This window comes from Pararge aegeria, chromosome 18 (genome assembly GCF_905163445.1).
Source record: "Pararge aegeria chromosome 18, ilParAegt1.1, whole genome shotgun sequence".
Taxonomy (NCBI): Eukaryota; Metazoa; Arthropoda; class Insecta; order Lepidoptera; family Nymphalidae; genus Pararge; species Pararge aegeria.
The window spans coordinates 10,026,183-10,036,102 of record NC_053197.1 but is presented as its reverse complement, the minus strand read 5'-3'; the positions used below and the strand labels follow the sequence as shown (position 1 = coordinate 10,036,102).

Sequence of the window (9,920 nt, the reverse complement as noted above, 5' to 3'; positions counted from 1 at the left end):
GCAGCTTTGTTCTACAAATTCTAGCGTTCAGTAGATCTTGAGAAACTTGCTGAATAATATGAATATCTCTTATACATAAGCCACAATAACGCATTTTAAGTCTTATTAAAAAAAAAAGTGTCATTAAAAGGCATAACATATTAATCTCTACAAAAAAAGTTATTTTACTACCAAAACAATCTTACATAAATAAACCTTGCCCGCTACAGGATGTTATTTGAACGCATTTAATAATGAATGAGTACTTAAATAACGTACAGGACGAGAATGCTAGTCTATGAGTTCGGTACATGTGGAATAAGCTTTAAAATAACATTTCGTTCCGATGTTAACGCGGCAGAAACCTCGGGTAGCAACTAGTCATAATAATTTAATTTTATTCAGTTTATTGCTTATTTATGAGGGTAATTTTTAAAGTGACTTATCTCGTATGCCTTAATTGCCAACGTGGGTACCCACCTTTATTATACCTACCTCTTTCTTGATGCTTAAAATAGATTTTTTTGATTCTCATACTGCTTCATCGGTAGTAGCTACTGTGGATGTTTTGTAATTTAATTTGCCTGTAAAAAACACGGTTAGTTAACTAACCGTGTTTTTTAACTAAATTACTTAGAATTGGATTAAACATAACATGGCTGACATTTAGGTAAATATAGCAAATATAAAAAAACAACATTTTCTGTCAGGTGTGGGGTTCGAACCCACGCTCCCTCTCGGGAACCAGAGCTTAAATCTGGCGCCTTAGACCACTCGGCCAACCTGACATGCTGGGATGCGTTAGAATTTTCAGACATATCGAAAGACCTACTTCCTGTAAAATACTCCAATTGTTTGAATCATCTCATAACCTACTTTTAAACAAACTTAGATCGTAGGTTTTTTCAGATTGAATAAAAACCTATAAATGCATTCAATAACTGACCTGAATCGACCGTTTTATATTCTTCGGCAAACAAATTTGAATACAAGTTCAATCTGTTATACCTACCTTATTCTTATAATACCGATCGCTATTCCGTTGTTTATTTTTCCAATGATTTTTTTGTCATATTCTACTTTGTGCGACCTAGTTTATAACAAGGGACAAAATGATTTTATGTTAAATATGATTCAGATTCTTACTTCTTCTTCTGCAACTTTAATCGTAGTTCCCTAGTATGATTAAAGTTAATTCAACATTCTTTTTTTTTAATTTTATTTCGAGTTAGCTCTTGACTGGAATCTTACCTGCCCAAGCCTGCTATTTTACCACTACCAGTTATCAGTTACCAGTTACCACTGATAAGTGATATTGTAGACTTAAATGGTGGCTGGTTGACTGTTATTGATCCGGAAGTTATATTCAATCAAATACTGCTTACAAGTATCTATATCTATCGTACCGGAACGCTTGGTGAGAAGTTTCCGGGAAAAATTTTATATTTTTCTTTGTTTAAATTGAACTTAATTAACTCGAAAGTATTAACTTTATTAAGAAGCTATTGTGAAACTAAATACACGTTCCTAAAACCGACAAAATAGCTACATTTGTGCTTTAATAATATATTAGATTGGTTTGGGGAGCGGTAACAATTCAATCTCTCATTAGGTTTGACAATTTGTTAGGCTCATGTGGTGACTATTTTATTAGCAGTAATTTGTACGGATTATTTAGTTTAATGAATGCCATTTATATATAACTTTTATGTAATATCATTAAAACTGATTAATGTATGTGCAAACACGGTGGTGATAAAGAATTATCAAAATAATAAGGGTATTTTTTTCCGTCAGAAATAAAGCTACCGGCAATTTTTCTTAAGTTCAGTTCATAGTTTATACGCTAGATGTCAGCAAACAGACAGAAAGACACACCCTGGCGTTTAAAGTTAAACATAACGTGAAGTAATAATTATTATGAATATTGAATCTATACCTTATCCTAAGTCAGGTACGGTACTTAGTCTACGCAATTTAGGCGATTAAGCTTTCTCTTTATTACATACCTATTAATTAATGAAGAATTATGCTTTGGTGAGCTATGCCAATTCAATCTCTGCATTGCGTTACGGTATTAATTGCTAAATGAACACTAACTGCTATTGTGGTGAATATTTTGTACAGTGAAATCTAATCAAAGACTGTTACGTTAAGTAGTTTTTTATTTTATGCACTTTCATATTATCATTTTCATCACCTTCATCATCAGATCCCACGATGTGTATTATTACGTACACTTCGCCTTATACACTTAGATCAGCGAGTGGCAAGGATTCGAATGCATTCATTAGAATCCATACCAATATTATAAATGAAAGTGTTTTCATCTGTTTGTTTGTTTTTTTTCCTTCACGCCCTAACTTAGCAGAGATAAACATCGGCTACCTTTTATATATCTGAAAAACAAACGGTTCCCACGGAAAAAAAACCGTAATAAAAGCGGATTTGTATGTTTGTACCCAATAGGCTACAAAACTACTGGGCCTATATTAATGATTTCTTCCATAATAAAGTGAAGAATCTCAAGTGTAAGATACCTTTTATTTTAGACATGAAAATAGCAAGGTGGTGATACGGTTAATGTTTTGACCTTTTTGTCACAGAGCGTGTTCGAGAAAGTACTATCATCATGTTTATGTCTGCAGCAGAATTGTTACAATGATGTATTATGGTCTGAAAGGATGTGGTTGCCGGTGTATTTAAAGGCACATGAGGCTAGGCTAGGTCCTAACGTCGCGGGTGTGTGCGAAAGCGTTCCCGCGGCCGTGCCACCAGGCAACTTGTTGGAACACCGTAGGGTTTTAGCCAGTACGAGTCCGACATAACCACTGTGCCTCCATAGGATTTCCCTACGAAAAAAAAAACGTCTTTACCTACGCCTCAAATTGATGGACACCGGGCATGTTGCTCTGTTTATACGCGATGGTTTTCTGCTTCCGATCAGGTGAGCTACCTGCTTGGTCCGTCAATTATTATCATAGAATAAAATGGAAAAAAAAAACTGAATGATTAAGCTATCACACTTTTATCTTTGTCATCTATTGTTGGATTATAACAGTTGGCATTAAGCATTACATCGTGTCTAATGTCTTAGCTCAGCAGTAGGTGGATCGTAAATTATAGCTTTTAGTAATGTTTAATTACCCGTCACTCGATTTGTCTTAATATTTATTTACCCACCGAGAATCCTCGAGCCTCGAAGTCACATCATTCATCAAAATATTAATGAATTCGCTTGATTCATATCATGCTGATTTAATAAAGGTCCTTGTTAAAATGCTTCGTACTTGTTTTCAATCAATTAATATCAACTCAAAAATTTAAAAGGTAATTTATTGTATCATTACAACATTTCATATCTTGAAACAAGGCAGCTGGAGACAATTTTAATGAGTTAATATTTAATAAACTTGTTACTACCCGTGACTTTATACCTTCGCATGAAATTCTGCACGTTCCCTGGCGCAAGATGCAAGGAATAAGCAAATGGGTTTTTTTTTTCGTGCTGGAGGGCGTCCCACACTATGCTTGCTTGTTCGGGGTCTCCACTCTAGAACTTTCATTATTCAACGGTCTACAACAACAACGACAAGCATGGCCTGCCTATTGCTATTTCAACGTGCTGCTAGTTTGGACTATGTCAGTGACTTTGGTTCTCCTGCAGATCTCCCCATTTCTAATTTTATCCTTCAGGGAAACTCCAAACTCAACGAAATATGCAGAGGGCTACTCTCCATATTTCGTTGAGTCCACGTTTCAGCGCCACAAGTGAGCGACGGAAGGACACACTAATTGATAATTTTAGTTTAATAAAACTTACTTACATATTAATATAACATTGGACTGTAATACTCACTGCCTGATTGTTACTAGACTAACGTATCTAATTTTTCTGACTTAAGGGCATCCTCTTCGTTACTACTACAATCTACTGGGATCACTTGATTTGGGGAAAACCCTCCTCTTGGGAGTTGCCCTGAGTCCAGCAGTTATCTGTTGAAGGTTATTGATAAATAATATTATTTATGGGTTATATAAGCAACCGATCTTACACTATACACGAAAGCTTTAAGAAAGCAATTTTTTGAACTTATTTTAAGGCACTACCTCGACGATATATTGCTAAATATGAGGAGGTCAATGTCCAACGTGGAATCAATAAGGACTTATGAAGAAGTGCCATTGATAATAACGTACAGTATTTTTTTAACGCTTTATTAAATTTTAATTATATTTTCAACTGCATTTTATAGATGTGCTTTATAAAAAGTTGTTGTCTGTTGATAATATATCGCCATCTGGGACTGATATAAATTTGATACACCAGAACAATGGTTAATTAATTCAGTTGTCCTCATTGAAGGAATAATGTGCTTTAATAAGCTACAATAATGCGCATTCTTGTACCGGGCTGTCATAACCAGTCAAGAGTTACAAGTTATAACAATCCTTTATAAAAAATATTTTAAAAAAAAACCGGTTCTTTTAATGATTCTGAGATAGGTACAGTGTATGGACCATAATATTATCTATTTATTTTCAAAACTTTTCGCATCGTTACGTCGCGAGACTTTATAACGTTACTATTAATAAGTTACTGGCTGCAATGAACGACTTGGTTGAGAGGCAAAGCCCTATAAAAACGGAGGAGGTTTTCTATTTGACTTCTGCGTATGTTCGATCGATAAGTCTTAAATGTTTCATACTCAAAAATGTATTGAATGAGGTGTAGGACAATTTCCTAAATATTTTAAACCATGATGATGACAGGCCAGAGTAGTAGTACTTAGTCAAACTGCTACGTTAAGTAACTCAGTTTTTCATTACTCGAAATTATCCCTAAGAAAGTAATTCAAATAAGAATGAGAAAACTCCTCGAAGAACAATGTAAATATTTAGCTCCTAATCAGTTATTTTTCTATATGAATTCTTACTGTCACTATCCATAATAAATACGGAATGCATCTATTTAAAAAGCTGCAGATGTTACTTCTTCGTGCACTATTGAATGATACGACAAATTTAAAGATAGTCATATTTTATGCATACGGCGTGATCGATTTGCCGTCCTTTAATGTAACAGACGCAGTTTGTTATCAAACAAGTCAATGACGTGTATGTCTCTATTTTCCTTTTGCATTAGACTATTTCAACCAACTTCCGTACCTACTTTCTCATGTACATATCAACGTTAATTTATCCAAGGTAACTAGTCCGATTTACATTTTATATTTTATTTTCTGCCTTATATAAATTGTTTCAGTAACTACCAAATTGTGTTATTTCTGAAATAGTTTATTTTTATTCTCAGTATGCGGTTATGTTTCAGCACTGTTATGTATAGTTCTTAGTAGGACGAATCTTCTAGCAAAGTTGATGATTTTTGGGAACTTTTATTATACCACAGGGAGATTATTTTTATTATATTACTTTTATTATACCACAGGGATATTTTCTTACTACTTTTATGTTAGTCCTTTAAAGTATTATGTTTTTAGAGGCCTTTCTCACGTATCTTTGACCTGGCTTTTATTATTATATATAAATAATACTTTCACAGATTTCGTTATGTTTGGGGAAAATCAATATTATCCAATATTAGATACATGTCGCCAAAAAATAATCATTTTTTTCTTACGCTTTGAGTAACTTAAGCAGCACTTAATTGCTTTTGAGTAAAAAACATGTTTTATTTCTTCACGCAGTAGCACATCTAGCATTATTTAGACATTTAGTAATAATTTCTAAGTAAATTTCAAACCAATACTTACTTGCGGAATATAACCTGATTGATAAAACTTTGGATTAGTTTCTGTTTGAGGCTGTTTAAGCGATGGTATAGAATTTGCACGAAGTGGACCCGCACAACTAATCAACCCATTTCCTTTGTAGCCAACACAGAGTATTTGAAGAGTAACAATAATAACGTACTCACGTGTTTTATTAGTCAGAATTTCTTGTACAAACACTTTCACTATCAGTTATATTTCTCAGTAATTCCTGTTCCACATAACAATAGGAAATTCACCGCAGCAGTCCATTGTTCGCAATAAGGAATCAAAGAATATCAAAGATTATAATTTGGCTTCATTCGAGAGCAATAAGTGGCAATAAAGACCCGCTCACGTAGGGTTAAGACGATGAATAATTTCTAAGTAAATTTCAAACCAATACTTACTTGCGGAATATAACCTGATTGATAAAACTTTGGATTACCAAAGACTGCAAGACACGAAGTTAATACGTAAATACGAGATAAGCCAGCGAAGAGCAAACCCCGCTATCGAAGTTTCTTAGTGAAGATATTTGACTTTCAATTGCCTTTGATACAGATTTTCTAATCACTGATTCTAAAAGGCAAAAGCAAAACTTTAAGTTTCGTTATAAAATCACAAAGTTTACAATAGTTTTGAGTATTCTTAATGTTGTTGGATATTATTCCAGCGCTAATATTTTCTTGAAAAGGGTTAAAGAGAAAGAAGCCTAAACTCTTCTCATTGTGGGAAGAGACCTGGGCCGGTAATGGGTTGATATTATGATGATAATGATGATGATGATTATAAATTATCTTTATATAAAGGTATCTTTTTGGTCTTGGCTCCAAACACTAACTTGAAAAGTAAGTATTTTAGAACTTCCAACGTCCTTGATATTGTATCGAATCCATGACCAAAAAACAACATATTAATAAAAAAACCGATGGTTGGAAATCATTCTCACGACTGTAAGGAATATTTACTTATAATTCCTTAACCTTAAATTATAAATAAATAATTTCCTTAGTTAGAATCGGCCTTTTGGTTCGGTAACAGTTTGTTTAGGTTTTTTTTCTTTGTAGAATATGTATTCTAGCGTTTTCGTGTGTTGACTAATGACCTCGAAGTCCTAGATTCGGCTCTCTAGTTGAGTAAATATTGTTAGGTATTGGTTTTTCTACAAAGAAATCTCCAGTACCAGCCAATAACTGGCGTTGCCCATACTCTAACCAGTGATTATCCATGTGAGAGTGCATTATATAACATGTGATAATAATCGTTAAGGCCCACCATAAAGCTCTATAGTCGCTGTTACCTGAAGGCCTGTGTAATAAGAGGTTGACAATAGTAATTATGCTAGTAGGTTTAAATAATATACCCTGTTGTGATGAGCAATGAGGCCTATGTCTAATGTTGATCATTATTTATAAGGTACTTTACAATTTCAATTGTTTTACGGTACCCTACAAAATATCTATACACGTCCAAATGGAAGATTTAAAACAAGATTATACTTTTTATTTATCGGCGAACAGAAGTTGCACGAACCGTCAATATAAGAAATAGAAATAGAGTTGCAGATACGATTGAAATATGATATTTCTTTACCGCAACGGTTTCTATGAGTCACTTATCAAAATCATCATTTATCATTGACTATCGCGATCGACGCTTCTGAGCGTCGGCTGGAGGAGTCAATCTTGTTGTATAAATTGAAATATTTCTTTGCTGTGCATGAAGTGAAAATGAGGACGTTGATCTTTAACGATCAATAGCAAATATGGGTTTTATATTTTGATGTTTTTCAAGAGTTCAATTTGTTTTTTTTTATTTTACCACTACTCGTTGGTCTAAAAATAATTGTTTTTAGTTAAACTATTGTTGAATAATAGGTAATAATAAATATAATGTATAATACTTAGGTAGTTTTATTATTTGGATCGGTCCCTCTAAGTGATTTGTCTAGCCCAAATGTTATATTTGCACACCTAAATATAAACCGGTGTATATTGTGAAAGACTGCAAAGGTGGAACCGTTCACATTCCATCGTATATATTAAATGTCTTTCATAATATTGTTACATACAGGTCTCATTGTTCTAGTGGTTGGCGTGCTCACATACTTTTATCTGGATGAAAAGTGAGCTGTCCTTTTTTGCATTCCTTACAACATGTAGAAAATTTCATGAATCAATAGAAATATTTATAATTACTCAAGGATCTTTTAAGAAGTTCAATATTTCTATTTCTATGGTCATTCCTTCATTATTGTAGATTGTGTACCAAACGAGCTTTTAGCTTAGAATGGTAGAATCGATTAGTTTCTGTTTGAGGCTGTTTAAGCGATGGTATAGAATTTGCACGAAGTGGACCCGCACAACTAATCAACCCATTTCCTTTGTAGCCAACACAGAGTATTTGAAGAGTAACAATAATAACGTACTCACGTGTTTTATTATTCAGAATTTCTTGTACAAACACTTTCACTATCAGTTATATTTCTCAGTAATTCCTGTTCCACATAACAATAGGAAATTCACCGCAGCAGTCCATTGTTCGCAATAAGGAATCAAAGAATATCAAAGATTATAATTTGGCTTCATTCGAGAGCAATAAGTGGCAATAAAGACCCGCTCACGTAGGGTTAAGACGACGAAAGGCACGTATTTTTCGCATTATCGGGTAAAATTATTATAAAAGGTAAAGACGTGTGGCTGCCAGTAATTCTAGAGAAACTGGCCAGAAACAATTGCAGAATAGCACGTTCAACGTTTGAGACGAGCATTGTTAGAAGTAGAAAAGTTTTGAACAAGTTGCTACTATATATTTTTCACAATTACCTAACCTGAAGAAAAGGATGTTTTGTTGATATCGATAGTAAAAGGCAATGCTGTGACAATGGAGATAAAAAATTAATTTATCGATAACTCTTAATAAAGTAACATTTATAATACTAAACTAATATATACTATAACATACGATACATACTTAAATATGAGTAAGAATAAATCACCTTATGTCGTCTTTACTGCTCTGTCTATATACCAAATACTGTGAGCTAGTTTCTGAGTTAGTTCTTCTATTTCATTTTTAGTGCGGCTTAGTTGTCAGTACTGCAATAAACTTTCTTTAACTGACCCATGCATTAAATTTTTTACCATTTGCAACCTAGGTTTCCTCGTTTTACTTCTGACCTATCATTGTCTACTCTTTATTGCAAATAAGCTAAAGCTCCATTTAATTTAAGCACTTACATTCACTTTTATGACGTAATCTTTCTCTCTTAATAGTATGAGTTATGACAGTACAAAAATTAGAAATTCCAATGGCCTTATTATAAGCAACCTTTATGTCCTCAATTAATATTCAAGATACAAGTCTTTTTCTTATTACATTGATGCGACAAGATTGAATTAACATTTAATGTTCTCTTTTGAATAACAGGAACGATGATGTAGACAAGTACAAAACTTGTAGGTCATCGTAGAACAATGAGTGTTGAATATAATAATTTTGTTGAGAACATTTGAAGTTTTTTATTCAAACATGCCTATCAAACCATTACAGTTTAGGCTGGCATTAATTATGCGAGAACTCTATCTCACTTTATTTTATATCAAAGAAATAGTAGAACAAGAACAAAATTTCGCTACCACTACAATACTGAAAGTAATGAAAACTAAACGTGAGTAAGAGAAACACATTGTGAAATACAGTACCTGTTCTAGTACGTTAGAAGATAATATTCAATCACATTAAGGTCTAGTGCAACGTAAAAATGTAAAACCTTAGCTAGCCGAAACGTAAATAAATTCTCGCTTCAGGTCGAGTTAATATTTATGACCACACAAAACAAAACTAACTTGCATTAGTATTCGATCGCGCTTTAAATTTTAGATTTGCTTTAAACCGCTTTATCAAAAGCAATATCGGGTATGTATTATACATTAGATACCTACAAACTTTTAAATGCGTTCGAGGACGAACATTTTACTTTAAAACTTCGGAAGATTCGGGAGATGGGGGATTCTCGAAATTTTTGTGACTAATAAGTGTCGCCGCTGGTCCTGCATACTAAGGAGACACCCGTGCATAGCAAGTGGCACCCGAAGTGAATATAAAACGACCGGTATCAATCCTGAGATCTTCTTTAGACTTTTTAGGATATACAAAAACGCAATT

The 9,920-nt window shown here is 33.5% G+C and overlaps 1 non-coding gene across 1 annotated transcript; it reads right to left on the bottom strand.

The window, feature by feature from the left end:
- Positions 1-683: 683 nt before the first annotated feature.
- Positions 684-767, bottom strand: Trnal-uaa. Its single transcript has one exon. It is a non-coding gene; the product is annotated as a tRNA-Leu (tRNA).
- Between the last annotated feature and the right edge of the window lie 9,153 nt (positions 768-9,920).